The sequence below is a fragment of the Tamandua tetradactyla genome, chromosome 3 (genome assembly GCF_023851605.1).
Source record: "Tamandua tetradactyla isolate mTamTet1 chromosome 3, mTamTet1.pri, whole genome shotgun sequence".
NCBI classification, from domain to species: domain Eukaryota; kingdom Metazoa; phylum Chordata; class Mammalia; order Pilosa; family Myrmecophagidae; genus Tamandua; species Tamandua tetradactyla.
Genome location: NC_135329.1, coordinates 92,061,906 through 92,077,610, shown reverse-complemented (window position 1 = coordinate 92,077,610; position 15,705 = coordinate 92,061,906).

Here is a 15,705-nt window from a genome sequence, read left to right as displayed (position 1 = left end):
GAAGCTTGTGTAGGAATGGCCTCCAAAGTAGCCTCTTGACTCTATTTGAACTCTCTCAGGCACTGATACCTTATTTGTTACACCTCTTTTCCTTTTTTTTTTTGTCAGGATAGAATCTTGATCCCATGGTGTCAGGGCCAGACTCATCCATGGGAGTCATCTCCCATACTGCCAGGGAGACTTACACCCCTGGATGTAATGTCCCAGGTAGTGGGGGGGGGGGGGCGGTGGCGAGGGCAATGATTTTACTTGCAGAGATGGGCTTAGAGAAATAGAGGCCACATCTGAGCAACAAAAGAAGTCCTCCAGGAGTAACTCTTAGGCATGCCTGTAGGTAGGCCAAGCTTCTCTGCTAAATACATAACTTTCACAAGAGCAGGCCTCAAGATCAAGGGCTTGATATGATCCAGCATTCCCATTGCTGGGTATCTATTCTGAAGACACGACGGCAAGGACACAAATAGACATTTGCACACCAATGTTTATAGTAGCATTATTTACAATTGCCAAGAGATGGAAATAGCCCAAAGTCCATCAGTGGATGAGTGGCTAAACAACCTGTGGTATATACATATGATGGAATATTATGCAGCTGTTAGACAGAATAAAGTCATGAAGCATATAACAACATGAATGTATCTTGAGGACATTTTGCTGAGTGAAATAGCCAGAAACAAAAGGACAAATACTGTATGGTCTCACTGATATGAACTATATTAATGAGTAAACTTGGAGAAGTTAAGAAAACAGGTTATCAGAAGATAGAAATAAGGTAGAGATTGGGTAATTGGTGCTGAAGAAATACAGATCGTGTAACAGGACTAATTGTAAAAATTCAAAAATAGATAGTACAATACTACCTGGTTGTAACACAATAATATAAATACACTGAATGAAGCCAAATGTGAGTATGATAGAGGGAGAAGGACTGGGGGCATGTATGAAGCCAGAAGGAAAGACAGAGGATAAAGACCGACATCATATGACATGGTATAATTTAGGAATGCCTAGAGTGTACAATGATGATGAGTAAATGCACAAATTAAAAATGTTTTTGCAAGAGGAAGAAGAAAGGAATGTCAGTATTGCAGGGTGTTGAAAATAGATGGTATATGGGAAAAAGTACAATCAATGCAAGCTAGGGCCTATAATCAACAGTAACATTGTAATGTGCTTCCAATGACTATAACAAAGACATTATACCAAACTAAATGTCAACAGATGGGGGGATTGGGAAAGGGGTATGGACTCTGTGGAAGTAAAGGAAATGTCTTCAGATAGAGTATAATGGTGAAGAAATGTCTATACACTTAGGGTGGATTGTATGTGTGAATAAAACTATTTAAAAACGAACAGAGGGCCGCGGTGGCTCAGCGGGCAAAGTGCTTGCCTGCTATGCCGGAGGACCTCGGTTCGATTCCCGGCCCCAGCCCATGTAACGAAAACGGAGAAACAAAATACAAGAAAATGTTTAAAAGATGTTTCCCTTTCTTCCTCTCTTCCTTCCTTCTATCCTTCCTTCCTTCTCTCTGTCTTTCCTTAAAAAAAAAAAAATAAATAAAAAATAAAAAATAAAAACGAACAGAGATGCTTGTCTTCCATGCGGGGGACCAGGGTTCGATTCCCGGATCATGCACCCCCCAAAAAATGAACAGAGTGAAACCAGTGCCCGAGAAAATGTGGAGAAAGAGATGCACCTATTCACTGTTGGTAGGGAAAGAAGAGGTGAAGTCCCTTGGAGGGCAGTGTGGTAGTTCTACAGGAAGCTAGGGGTGGGTTTGCCATATGATCCTGAAACTTTATTGCTCAGTATATACCTTGAGGACTGAGTGTGGGGACATGAATGAACATTTGCACACTCGTATTTATGGCAGCAGTGTTTATGATACACAATGAATGGAGGCAGCCAAAGGGTACAGTGACAGAGGGATGGAAGGGGGAATATGGTGGATATATAGAATGGACTACTGAGTAGCTGCAAGAAGGAATGGAGTTGTGAGGCATGCAACTAGATGAATGAACCTTAAGAGCTGTATGTTGAATGAAATGTCAGGAACAAAAAGACAAATATTATCATGTGTCAATCATACGGACTAACTATAATATAAAAATTGAGTGAACTAAAGTTGAGAGCATGGGATATCAGGTTGGGGCATATTGTAAAAGGTCTTAGATTGTAAGCTCTTACAAACGTCACATATATTCAGGAGATGTAACTGTTCATTCTAAATTCTGAGACACTGAGCTGTTTGTGTATAACCTGGTCTTTCCCAGAAACTTCGGGTATTTATGTGACACCTGAGACTCAGAGTTAGAGCTCTGAAGCTATGGAATTCAGCAGTACCCCATACAGGAACTGTTTAGAAAGTTGAAAAAGTGATCAGCCATTGAGTAGAGATAGGAATGAAGCAGATCTGGATAGGACTAAGGTATATCAGAAGACTGGGTAAAGGAGGATGTTGTCCATATTTTAAAACCTCAACTTCTGTGTGAGACTAAAGGGAGAGATGTTTATTTGGTGCAAAATTATATTTTGGGTAAAGCATTTCTTAACTTGTATGGTCAGTTTAATTGAATTCCATATGCACATGGAGTCTTGACTAGGGCATGAGATTTTGTTGGTTTGTGCAGGTTAGAGTGATGCCCCAATAAATCTCAGAGTGATTTGGAGAGTGAATAAAGAAGTATTTGCAAAGTCCCCTTGGGGGAATGGGGAGAAAGAGGGAAATATTCAACTTCCCCATTTGGAGAATTTCTGACATTCTTGCAAGTACTGGGGACAATCAAATCAATAGGCCAAGCCCTTGATCTTGGGGTTCACCCCAGTGAAACTTATTCCTGCAAAGAATAGGCTAAGCCTACTTAAAATTAGGCCTAAGAGTCACCCCCAGTAAAGCTCTTTTGTTGCTCAGATGTGGCCTCTCTCTCTCTAAGCTGACACAGCAAGTGAAATCACTGCCCGCCCCTCTACATGAGACATGACTCCCAGGGGTATAAATTTCCCTGGCAACGTGGGACAGAAATCCTGGGATGAGTTGGGACCCTGCATCAAGGGATTGAGAAAACCTCAACCAAAAGGAGGAAGAGAGAAATGAGACAAAGTTAAAGTTTCAGTAGCTGAGAGATTTCTAACAGAGTTGAGAGGTTATCCTGGAAGTTATTCTTATACATAGTATACATAACCCCTTTTTAGTTTATGGTGTATTGGAGGGAATACCTGAAACTGTAGCGCTGTATTCCAGTAGCCTTGTTTCTTGAAGGGTGTGGACAGATGAATAAGAAATATGGATAAAAAATTAAAAAATAATAGGAGGAACAAAGGTTAAAATAAATTGAGTAGATTGAAATACTAGTGGTCAATGAGAGGGAGGAGTAAGGGATGTGGCATGGCTTTTAAAGGAGGAATTTAATTAGTTACTAGTTTACAGTTCAAAGACCAAGGAAATGTCCCAATTAAAGCAAGTCTATAGAAGTGTCCAATCAAATGCATCCAAGGAAAGATACCTTGGTTCAAAGGGCCGATGAAGTTCAGGGTTTCTCTTTTAAGTGAGAAGACACATGGTGAACAGGGTCCGGCATTCTCCCTCATCTGGAAAGGCACATGGCGAACACTGCATCATCTGCTAGCTTTCTCTCCTGGCTTCTCTTCAAGAAGCTCCCCAAGAGGCATTTTTCTTCTTCATTTTCAAGGTTGCTGCCTGATGGACTCTACTTCTCCTGGCTATGTTGTTCTGCTCTTTCCAAATCTCCCTTTCTCCAAAATGTTTCGTCTTTTATAGAACTTCAGTAAACTAATCAAGACCCACCCAAATAAGTGGAGACACACCTCCACCTAATGCAGCTCAAAACCACTTTTGATTAAATCACATCTCCAGGGAGATGTTCTAGTTACAGTTTCAAATATATAATACTGAATAGGGATTAGAAGAAATGGCTGCCTTTACAAAATGGGATTAGAATTAAAACATGGCTTTTCTAGGGTACATACATCCTTTCAAACCAGCACAGTATGTATTAGTTTTTTATTTTTTGGATTGATGCAAATGTTCTAAAAAAAAAATGATCATGGTGATGAATACACAACTATGTGATGACATTGTGAGGCACTGATTGTGCAGACTCATGAGATTATCCTGGAGGTTATTCTTACACATTATAAAGATATCACCTTTTTAGTTAAGGTGCAATGGAGAGGCTGGAGGGAAGTGCCTGAAACTGTAGAGTTGTGCTCCAGTAGCCATAGTTCTTGATGATGATTGTATAATGATATAATTTTCACAATGTGACTGTGTGATTGTGCAAACCTTGTGTCTGATGCTCTTTTTATCTACCTTATTGACAGATGAGTAAAATATATGGATTAAAAATAAATAAATAATAGGGGGAGTAAATGTTAAAATAAATTTAGTAGATTGAAATGCTAGTGATCAATGAAAGGGAGGGGTAAGGGGTATGGTATGTATAAATTTTTTTTCTGTTTTCTTTTTATTTCTTTTTCTGAATTGATGCAAATGTTCTAAGAAATGATCATGATGATGAAAATATAGCTATGTGATGATATTGTGAGTTATTGATTATATATCAAGAATGGAATGATCATATAGTGACAATGTTTGTGCTTGTATGTTGTTATGTTGAATTAAAGAAAAAAAAGCAAAAAATATATATATATAATATGAGGTAGGTAGATGAAACTATCTGGATGTTCTGGAGAGGCTGGACTTTCGGGGCTTATGTGGTCCAGGGACCCATCTGGAGGTTGTAGGTTTCTGGAAAGTTACTCTAGTACATGAATCCCTTGTGGAATCTTATGTATTGCCTTAGGTTTCTTTAGGATTGGCTGGAATGGTTTGGCAGTTTATGAAGACCTGCATTCTTATTCTGGGCTCCCTGTGTTTTGATTGTTTAAATGATCTATCCAGACAGGTTGAGTTAGATTATGTGTTACAGAAAATTTAGGTTCTGGACAAAATCAACCTTTCTTCCTTTGGCCTCATGAAATAGATGAGGTTCTAAAATGCAGGCAATTTCTTCCTTACCCCTGTATTCTAAATTACCTCAATCCTGACCTAATCAGCTTCATTCTTCTCTCTAAATGCCAGGTTATACATATATAACACAGCCTCTCAAAGCCAAAAATAACAATTACTACTCCAGATTAAATGTGACTGCTATAAGAGTTTACAATCTAGGCTCCTGTTTTCTTATAAGTATTTTCTAAATGAGACCATATAATATTTGCTCTTTTGTTTCTGGCTTATTTTGCCTCAGGAGGTGTCCCACAGGTTCATTCACAATGTTGCATGCATCACAACTTTGCTCCTTTTTGTAGCACCACAATATTCAGTCATATGTATACACCATTGTTCACCAGTCTACTTCTCAGTCAGTGCGTCCTTCAGCCATCTCCATCCATTGGGCATTATGTATAATGTCCAAAGTCAACAGTCCATCAACACTGTCAAGTTTAGATAATTTCATTGTTCCCAAGAGAAAAATAGCTAATAAACACACTCTCAGCAAATAGGAAATCTAAATCTCTCCTTAATTCATGTCCCTCACCCCATTATTTACCCCTGGTATTGCTGTGGTACTATTGATGTTTTCCTGTTAAACATAGCCCATAGCATGCAATAGCAGTTTTCCCCCTATATCCCCAAATTATATACTCTTTATACAAGATTCATTAGTTCATGCAAGAACTTAATTATATTTGTAGTGTTAATTGGTGGGACACATGGGTCTATACAACCGCTTTCAATCATGTTTACCTTCAGTATGGTGATATTACTTATAGACCCACTAGTGAACCACCTTCACTTCTGTCTATTCCATCAGGTTTAAGTTCAGCCTCATTAGCTAACAGTCCACTCATCTCTAGCTTCTGTGTATCTCTTGGTCCACTATATTCTGTATAAGCCTTTGATTTTACCGTTACCATGGCCATAAAAGTGGAATCATACAGCATCTATCCTTTTGTGTCTGGCTTCTTTCACTCAGCATTATGTCCTCAATTTTCATCTATCTTGTCATGTGTTTCAGGACATCATTTCATCTTACTGCTGCATAATGTTCCATCAATGTACATACCACATTTTATTAATCCACTCATCAGTTGGGCACTTGGATTGTTTCTATCTTTTGGTGATTGTGAATAATGCTGCTATGAACATTGGGGTGCAAACATCTGTTTGCGTCACTGCTTTCAGCTCTTCTGGATATATTCTGAGTAGTGGTATTGCTGGGTCATAGGGCAAATCAATATTTAGTTTTCTGAGGAACCAGCAGACTGTCTTCCATAGCAGCTGTACTATTATACATTTCAACCAGCGCTGCATAAGTGTTCTAATTTCTCTACATCCTCTCCAACATTTGTAGTTTCCTGTTTTTTGTTTCTCCCATGCCCATTTATTGAAAAGACTATTTGGTCCCATTCCATGGATTTGGGGGCCTTGTTGAAGACCAGTTGACCACAGATTTGGTGGTCTATTTCTGTGCACTCAATTCAATTCCATTGGTCAATACTTTTACCTTTGTTCAAGAACCATGCTATTTTTGACCACTGTGGCTTGATAATAATCTTTAAAATCAGGAAATGTTAATCCTCCAACTTTGTCTTCTGTTTTAGGATGCTTGTAGCTATTCAGGTTCTCTTTCCTTCTAGATGAATTTGGTAACTAGCTTTTCCCAGTTTTCAAGGCAGGTTCTTGGAATTTTGGTTGATACTGCATTGAATCTGTAGATCAATTTGGGTAGAATTGATGACTTAAATACATTTAACCTTCCTATCCATGAACAAGGAATGTTTTTTCACCTATTTAGATCTTCTTTGATTTCTTTTAGCAATGTTTTGCAATTTTCTGTGTGCAGGTCCTTTACATCCCTGATTAAAGTTTATTCCCAGATACTTGATTCTGTTATTGCTATTTTGAATGGAATTTTTTCCTTAATTGTCTCCTCAGGCCGTTGTTTGCATATAGAAACATTACTGATTAATCTTGTATCCCAGCACTTTGCTAAATTTGTTTATTAGTTCAAGTAGCTTTGTCATAGATTTCTTGGGATTTCCAAGTATAGTATCATGCCATCTGCAAATAATAAAAGTTTTACTTCTTCCTTTTCGATTTGGATGCCTGTTATTTCTTTGTCCTGCTTCATTGCTCTAGCTAGAACTTCAGATATGATGTTAAATAATGGTGGTGACAGAGGGCATCCTCGTCTTTTTCCCAATCTTAGGGGGAAAGCTTTAAGTCTCTTACCATTGAACCCGATGCTGACCATGGGTTTTTCACATATGCCCTTTATCATATTGAGTAAGTTTCCTTTGATCCCTACCTTTTGAAGTGTTTTTATCAGAAAAGGATGTTGAATTTTGTTGAATGCTTTTTCAGTGTCAATTGAGATAATCATGTGATTTTTCCCTTTTGATTTGTTAATGTGCTTTATTACATTAATTGATTTTTTGTGTTGAACCACTGTTGCATTCCTGGTATAAATCCCACATGGTCCCGGTGCATAATTCTTTTAATGTGTTTTTGGATTCAGTTTGCTAGCATTTTGTTGAAAATTTTTGCATCTATGCTCATTAGGGAGATTGACCTATAGTTTTCCTTTCTTATAACATCTTTACCTGGTTTTGGTATTAAAATGATATTAGCGTCATAAAATTACTTAGATAATGTTCATCTTTCCTCTGGTTTTTGGAAAAGTTTGAGCAGAATTGGTGTCATTCTTTTTGGAATAGTTGATGAAATTCCCCTGTGAAGCCATCTGGCCCTAAACCTCAGAGAGTGGGTTGCATTCACCATGCTCCTCCAACACTTTACGCTTCCATGCACATTTTCTGAGATCAAAGACATTCACTTATTTCAACAACTTAAGTACAGTTATCAAGTTCAAAAAATTTAATATTGAAATAAAGCGTAGAGTCTATATTTCTATTTTTTTCCACATGCCCCAATAATGTCCTTTCGAGGATTTTCTCCTCTGTTGTTTGATCCAGTTCCAGATTGTTTATTGCACTTAGTTGTCCTGTCTCTTTAGTTTCTCTCTTTTTTATAATTGTGGAAGCAAATATACAACATACGCCTTCCCTTCTCAAACACTCCCAAACACACATTCAGTGGCGTTAATCAATCTCAGTGTTGTGCTACCATCACCACCACCCATTACTGAAACATTTCCTCTACTCCTAACAGAAGCCCTGCACCCACTGTGCATCAACCCCTCACCCCGCCCCCATCCCCACCCTCCCCAGAAACCTGTGTTCTACTTCCTTTCTGTATAGGTCTGCCTATTCTGGGTATTTCATGTAAGTGGAATCATACACACAGACTCAAACAGAGATACCTATGCACAAATACTCATAGCAGCATTGCTCATAATAGCCAAAAGATGGAAGTGGCCCAATAGATGAATGGAGAAACAAAATGTCGTATCTACATAAGAGGATGTTATTCAGTCATAAAAAGAATGAAGTTCTCATGCATGAACCTTGAAGATGTCATGTGGAGTGCCTATTCTGTATAGGTCTGCCTATTCTGGGTATTTCATGTAAGTGGAATCATACATTATCTGTCCTTTTGTGTCTGGCTCATTTCACTCCACATGACATCTTCAAGGTTCATGCATGAGAACTTCATTCTTTTTATGACTGAATAACATCCTCTTATGTAGATACGACATTTTGTTTCTCCATTCATCTATTGGGCCGCTTCCATCTTTTGGCTATTATGAGCAATGCTGCTATGAGTATTTGTGCATAGGTATCTCTGTTTGAGTCTGTGCTCTCAGTACTTTCGGGTATATACATCTAGAAGTGGGATTGTCTGGTCATGTGATAATTCTGTCACTCAACTTTTTAAGGAGCTTTTTAAGGACTGTTTCCCACAGCAGTTGCCCAGTCACATTTCAAAATTACATTCTCATGTATGGGTCTTTGTATGCTTGTACAGTGCTTTTGTTAGGAAAGATTCCTAGAAGTGGAATGCATGTGTCAAAAAGCTTTGCCCTCTGAGACTTTTCGTTTGTAAAGCTGAGTTGTGCATCAGAAAGACCACGCCAGGGTGCACACCCATGAGCAGGGATGAGAGTGCTGCTTACACACACTCACAACCACACCACTGGGTGTGCATATGTGTGTGTGAAATAGGGTGTGTCTGGGTTCTACAGCAAGGGCCACCTCTTCCAAACAGGATTTTCCTTTCATTTCTCTTTAGGAACTAGACTTATATTTTCTTTTGGTAGGAATAGGACAAATTTTTCACTAAATTCCCCTCTCTCTCCCCAGCAAGACTGTGAACTCCTTGAGGGCAGGCTTTATACCTTATTATATTGTTATGTGTTATCCTTCTTGGGAATTAATTCAGGGCTCAGCTCCCTGGATGAAGCTCAAGCATGTTGGTGGTGAGGCAGATGTCCCACGGCCACACTGGGTCCTGCTCCTCCTGTCTCTGGCCCACAACAGTCTGACCTTGAGAACTGGATCAAGGTCAGGATGGGCTCAGGGTCATGCTGTCATCCACAGAGGTCAGGTGACTTGAAGGGGTGGGGTCAGCCCTGCGGTCCCTTGGCAGGGGACCTGAGCCCTGCAGGTAAATGCTGCCTACCCAAGGAGCACCTGGATTTAGGGTGTGCACTCTGAGAGTGTCACTCTGAGGGCTCGTTTCCTCAGAAGTCTTTGTCACCATAGCATTGGATGGTAGGGAGCTGCCATCTTGCTCTGGCCCAGTTTGTTCCTGAACCCTCTCCTTGTGATCCCCAAAGCCCTGCTGGGACAAGTTTAGAACTTTTGCAATGTCTGACATTGTGAAATCCTGAGGAAGGCCAGCTGGGAAACAAACACCCAGAGAAAAAGAATCCCAACCGTCTGGTTTCCAAAAAACAGCTTCTTGTCCAAGACGTACAAACCTTGTCAGTTGCCCTCAGTATTCTAGGAAGATGGGAAGCTCTTTAGTTCTCTTCCCCAACTTCATCTTTCACATGGTAAGTTAGACTTCATCCATCCTGCTGCTTCCTCCTGGACATCTCTACCCCTCCCCCCTTTTTAACCTTTTATTATGGAAAAATTCTAACATACAGAAAATTTTAAATGAGAGTATAACCACTTCCTAAGCCCAACAATGGTTACTAATTGGTTGTATTTGTTTTATCTATTTTTCCTTTTCTTTTATCTGAATCTGGGCATCCTTTTTTTTTTTACTATTTCTTTTATTTCCAATTATGAAGGTATTACATACTCATGAGAGAAAATATAGAAAGTATGGGAAAGTATAAAGAAGTAGAAAAGTCATCCATGTCCCATTATTGTGGTGCCTACAAATTATATTTTGGTGCCTTTCTTTATACATATATGTTATTTCATAGTCGAGGTTGCAGAGAGTACATGCTTATATCCTACCTTTTAAAAAATAATCTTACTGTGAGAACACACAGAAAACAGTGTAGAACACAGACACAGGACTTCATGAATTTTTACAGGGGTAACAGCCAGATAACTGAGGACAAGAAATAGAAACTTGTCAGCACCCCAGAAACATTCGTGCATCCCTTCCCAATCCTGTCCCACTTTCTTCCCGCCAAAGGCAACCATTGTCCTGACTTGCGTGGAAAATTCTCCCTTGATATTTTTTATATTTTCTCATGCTAAGAGCTCATTGATGCTTCCTGAACTTTATATTTAAAAAATCCAGCCTATTTCTGAATTTTTATAAATAGAACAATGCCATAGGTTTTCATTTGTGTCTGGCTTCTTTTGTGAACATGTTCCACAGCTGTTATTTGCTTGTATGGTTAGACCACAGTGTATTCATTCATTCTGCTTCTGATAGAGATTATGGTTGTTTGCAGGAATTTTGAGGGGGGAGCGGGATGGGAGAAGGGGCAGTTGGATATTATAAATCATTCTCTATAAACATTCTTTTTGTCTCTTCACACTCCTACATTCTTTGTTAGGTTTATACATAGGAGTAAATCAGCTAGATTGCAAGGCATGTCTTGCTCAACTTCAGAAATGCTACATGGATTTCCAAACTGCCCATATGAGAATCCACTTGGCTCCCCTCCCATATCATTTGTCTTTTTCATTTTAGTCATTCTGGTGGGTGGAGTGTTGAAGTATCTCACTGTGATTTTAATTTGCGTTTCCCTGATCACGAGTGAGGTTGAACAACTTTTCTTATTTGGATATTGTGCCAGTTTGAAAGGATTTATGTACCCTAGAAAAGCCATGTTTTAATCCTAATCAATCTTGTGGGAACAACCATTTCTTTTAATCCCTTTTCAGGACTGTATGTTGGAAACTTGATTAGATTATATCCAAGAAGAAGTGACTCGCCCAATTGTGGGTGTTAATTTTGAATAGAGGGAGATGTGACTCCACCCATTACATGTAGGTCTTGATTAGTTTACTGGAATCCTTTAAAAGAGGAAGCATTTTGGAGAGAGTCCCTTTTTGAGAATGACAAGCGCCAGAGCCCATGCAACCAGAGACCTTCAGAGATGAAGAAGGAATGCGCCCCCGGGGGAGCTTTATGAAGCAAGAGATCTGGAGAGGAAGCTATCAGAAGTCCCCATGTTCACCATGTGCCTTTCCAGTTGAGAGAGAAACCCTGAACTTCATCAGCCTTTCTTTTTTTTTTTTTTTTTTTTAAAGAAAGACAGAGAAGGAAGGAAGGATAGAAGGAAGGAAAGGAGGAAGAAAGGGAAACATCTTTAAACATTTTCTTGTTTTATTATATTTTGTTTGTTTGTTGTTTACATGGGCTGGGGCCGGGAATCGAACCGGGGTCCTCCGGCATGGCAGGCAAGCACGCTTGCCCGCTGAGCCACCGCGGCCCGCCCTCATCAGCCTTTCTTGAGTGAAGTGAGCCTTTCTCTTGTTGGTACCTTGATTTGGACATTTTTATAGACTTGCTTTAATTGGGACATTTTCATGGCCTTAGAACTGTAAACTTGCAACTTAATAAATTCTGCCATTTAATAGCCTTTCCATTTCTGGTATACTGCATTCCAGCAGTTAGCAAACTAGAACAGATATATAGTTTTGTGGACTCCTATTCAAGTCTGTCGTGCATTTTCCTACTGGATTGCCTGATTTTCCTTATCAATTTGCATGATATTTTTTCCTTTTATGTGTTTTGATACTGAGCACTTTGCTCATTAAATACATTGCAAATACATTTTCCCACTCTCTGGTTTACTTCTCCATTTTTATGATTTTTTTGATGACCAGTAGTTATTAACTTTAACAAGTCATTTTATTAAAACTTTCCTTTTTGATTATTGCTCTTTGTGTCCTGTTTAAGAACTATTCCTTGAAGATACTCTCCTTAATTATCTCTGATATCTTTCTTTTTACTTTGCCTTTCATGTTTAGATCTTCAGTCCACTTGGAATTAATTTTTGTGCATGCCGTGAGGTAGGGGCCAAGTTTCTTAACCCTCCCTCTTTGTTTCTTACCTCCTGTATATCTAGTTGACCAAGTCCATTTATGGAAAATACTTTCCTTTTTCCACTGCCTTAGAGTGCCATCTTTGTCCTAAGTTAAATGTCCAAATATGCTTGGGTCTCTTCTCTTTCTGGGCTTTCTATTTTGTTCTCTTTCCTTGTTTCTCCTTACTGAGGAATACCGCATTCCCCTAATACTGTGAGTTTGATAAAAATTCTTGATATCTGGAGAGCAAAGCACCCCCACCTTGCCTTTCTTCCTTAGGATGTCTTGGCTATTTTTGTCCCTTGGCATTTCCATATAAAGTTTAAAATTAGCTTTTCAAGAAATACAAAGACACTCGTTAGAATTCCTCTTTTTTTTTTTAGAAAAGCATTTTAAATATATACATCACTTGGGAGAGAACTGACCACTTTACTATACTGAACCTTTCAATCCATGAACACTTCTCTCCATTTATTTATCTCTTTCATTTTCTCTCAAGTATGTTTTTGCAGTTTTCTTCAGAGAAGTCTTCCCCATTTATTTGGTAGATTAATTTGTAGGTTATTGTTTACTCGAATTGTCATTCTATTGAAGGCAGTACCTACTGAAAATTGTTATTCAAAAATAGATATATAGAAATACCAATATTGAAATAGTTCATTTCTATAGGCATTTTATGCAGCAAATTTGCTGCACTTATTATTAATTCTAACGTATCTGTAGACTTTCCTATTTACACAGTCTTTTTGTCCAAAATTATAACAGATTATTTTCTTCCTTTCCTTTATGAATTCTAATTCTTTTTATTTGTCCTTCTACACTCACTAGGGCTTGCAGTACAGCATTCAATAGAAGCAGTAATAATATGCATTCTTGCCTTTTTCCAGATCTCAGAGGGAAAGCTTTCAACATCTCATCATTAAGCATGCTACTTGCCCTAAATTTTTTGTTTTTTTTTTTTAATATCTATCTATATAATTACCCTTTATCAGATTAGGAAGGTTTTCTTCTATTTATAGTTCACTGAAACTATTTGTGAAGTCATGAATGAAAGTTGTTTTATTAAAATGCCATTTCTACTTCTTTTGAGGTCATGATTTTTCTTCAACATTCTGTTCCTGTGCTTAATTTTATTAACTGATTTTATAATGTTAAACCAAGGTGGGCATAAACCCTACTCAATCATTATATACTGTAAGATTCCATTTGCTAATATCTTGCTAAGGATTTTTGCATTTTTTTTTGTTAATGAATGGGGCTTCCCTGTAATTTTCCTTTCTCATAATATCTGGTCAGTTTGGTAGCAAGGTTATGCTGACCTGAAAGAGAGTGTTTCTGCTTTTTCTATTTTCTTCAAGAGTTTGGATGATATTGGCATGTTTTTCTTCTTTAAATATTAGGTAGAATGTGAAACTATCTAGATTTGGAGATTTCTCTGTGTGAAGGTTTTAAATTATGTATTCATAATATAACTTTACTAGTTATAAGTACTGTCAAAAACCTTAATTTTTCTAGTATCGGTTTTGGCTTCTTGTCATTTTCTACAGTTTGTCCATTTCATCTAATTTTTTTGGCCTAACCTTGTTCATAGTATATTCATCTTTTAAAGTGTATTTTTTATTTTTAATTTTTAAGTGTATAATTCAGTGGCTTTTAACATGTGTACAAAGTTGTCCATCTACCTTCATTATCCATCTGGAACATTTTCATCACCCCAAAAAGAAATTAGCAGTCATACCCACTTCTCCCCTCCTTGTGCTCTGGCAGCAAATAGTTTTTTTTTGCCCGTTCTGGGCATTTCATATGAATAAAATCATACCTAGGTGGTCTTTTGTGTCTGGCATCTTTCAGTTTGCATCATGTTTTCAAGGCTCATCCATGATGTAGCATAAATCAGTACTTCATTCTTTGCATTGGCTGATTCATATTCCATCGTGTGGACAGACCAACTTTGGCTTATCCATCCATCAGTTTTTAGCACTGCAGTTGTTCCCATTTTTGGCTGTCATGAACAATGCTCCTACGAGCCCTCATGTTCAAATCTGTGTGATAATCTATGTTTGCAACTCTTTTGGGTAATTACTTTAGGAGTGGAATTGCTGGGTCATATAGTTACTCTATGTTTAATATTTGGAGAAACTGCCAAACTGTTTTCCAAACCAGCTCACCACTATACATTTGTACCAGCAACGTATGAGGTTACGTCTCTCTGCATCTTTACGGTACTTGTTATCGTTCATCCTTTGGTTAGTAGTGGGTGTGAGATGGCATTTCACTGTGGTTTGGGCTTGCATTTCTCTAATGACTAATGATGTTGAGCACATTTTCATGTGTCTATTGGCCATAGGTATATGATATTTGAGAAAACTCTATTCATATCCATTGCTCATTTTTAATTGGGTGATTTGATTTTTTAATATTAGATTGTAAAAATGCTTTATACATTCTGAAAATAAGGCCATTTTCAGACATATGTTCTACAAATATATTCTCCAGTTCTGTGGGTTGTCTATTCATTCTGTTGATGGTATCCTTTGAAGCACTAAAGTTTTTAATTTTGATGAAGTCCAATTTATCTAACTATTTTGTTACTGTGTTTTTGGTGTGTTATCTAAGAAACCATTGACTAAATCGAGGTCATGAAGAGTTTTATCATTTTAGCTCTTACCTTTAGGTCTTTGATCCATTTTGAGTTAACTTTTGTATATGGTGTTGATATAGGGGTTCAATATCATTCTTTTGCATGTGGACATTTAATTGTCCCTTATGATCCTTTAAATGCATGTAGGATCTACAGTGATATTACTTTTTTCATTTCTGATATTGATTATCTGCCTTTTTCCTAATTAACCTTGCCAATATACTCCAAAGTATATTGACATTGGAGTGCTACTCATTTTGTTAGTTTTTCCTAATATTTAGTTTTTAGCTTTATTTCTTTTTGTTGATAACATTTATTTTCTTTACCACTTTTCCATTTTAAAATGTTTTACACTTACAGAAAAATTATACAGAAATTACTGAGTCCCCATATACTTCCCTTACACACACAGTTTTCCCTGTTGTTAACACTTTGCATTCATGTAGGAGCTTTGTTACAATTGATGACACAATATTATGATAGCTATTCTATTAACTGCAGTCCTTGGTTTACATTACATTAAGGTTCACTCTTTGTAATTTACCAGTCTGTTTGTTTTGTTTTGTTTTTTAACTTTTAGTCTGGTAACATATATGCAACCAAAAATCTTCTTTTCTGACCACCTTCATAT